The sequence below is a fragment of the Panicum hallii genome, chromosome 9 (assembly GCF_002211085.1).
Source record: "Panicum hallii strain FIL2 chromosome 9, PHallii_v3.1, whole genome shotgun sequence".
NCBI classification, from domain to species: domain Eukaryota; kingdom Viridiplantae; phylum Streptophyta; class Magnoliopsida; order Poales; family Poaceae; genus Panicum; species Panicum hallii.
In genome coordinates, this window is record NC_038050.1 from 47,299,794 (window position 1) to 47,300,799 (window position 1,006).

General features: G+C 47.2%; 1 non-coding gene across 1 annotated transcript; it reads right to left on the reverse strand.

Annotated features, from left to right (window-relative positions):
• Positions 1-333: 333 nt before the first annotated feature.
• LOC112878434 lies at positions 334-472 on the reverse strand. Its single transcript, XR_003225759.1, has one exon. It is a non-coding gene; the product is annotated as a small nucleolar RNA Z247 (small nucleolar RNA).
• Between the last annotated feature and the right edge of the window lie 534 nt (positions 473-1,006).

Genomic DNA, 1,006 nt, shown 5'->3' on the forward strand with positions numbered 1-1,006 from the left:
CATAAGCAGCTGTGCTGAATTTGCTGCTATTATTGCTGTTGGGCGGCTGACAGTCCTCCTCAAGTCTATAGTAACAATCTATGGCTGTGTGGTTTGTTCTTCCACAAATCTGGCAAGGGGCACGGTTGGATTGATTTCCACCTTGTGAATTCCTGTTTCCTGAGAAATTTCCATTGCCTCTTCCTTGAAACCCGCGGCCTCCAGAGCGCCCACGGTTGCTGTTGTTGCCACGACCCCGTGGACTGAATGAGCCACGACCTCTTCCACGAGAAGCCGAGTTTGCTGATGATTGATACTTGTTGCCTGAACCTTGATCAAACATCTCAAGACGCATCTCAAATGCCATGATTTGGGCATACAGATCATTAATACTGATTGGATCTGTCCGACCAAGAATAGAAGATACAATGGGGTTATACTCAAAATCTAAACCATTCAGAATAAAGGATACCATCTCATCATTATCGATGGGTTTTCCAGCAGCAGCGATTTCATCTCCCAATGTCTTCATCTTGTCGAAGTATGCAGCAACGTTCATGCTTCCCTTCTTGAGGCTTGCAAGTTGCATACGTAGGTTTGTCACTTGTGCACGAGATTGTGCCGAGTACATGTTCTCCAGAGCCGCCCAAACTTCAGATGATGTTGTCAAGGTTGCTACCTACGCCAGAATTGTAGATGACAGGGAGTTGATGAGGAAGGCAAGCACCTGCTGATCTTGTACCAGCCATGTCGCATATGCTGGGTTGGGGACTTCTTCTGTTTTGTCTCCCTTTTCTGCCTTAATGGTCTTTGCTGGTGGAGGCGTGGTACCATCGAGGATGCCGAGAAATTGTGCTCCCCTGATTGGCGGCAACACCTGAGCCTTCCACAAGATGTAGTTGTCCCTTGTCAACTTTTCAGAGACCGCCGGACCAAGATGGTTTGTCGACGATGATGAGGATGAAGCCATGGAATATTAGATGTGTTTCTTGACAGGTTTGGCTCTGATAACCATGAAAGAAAGGAG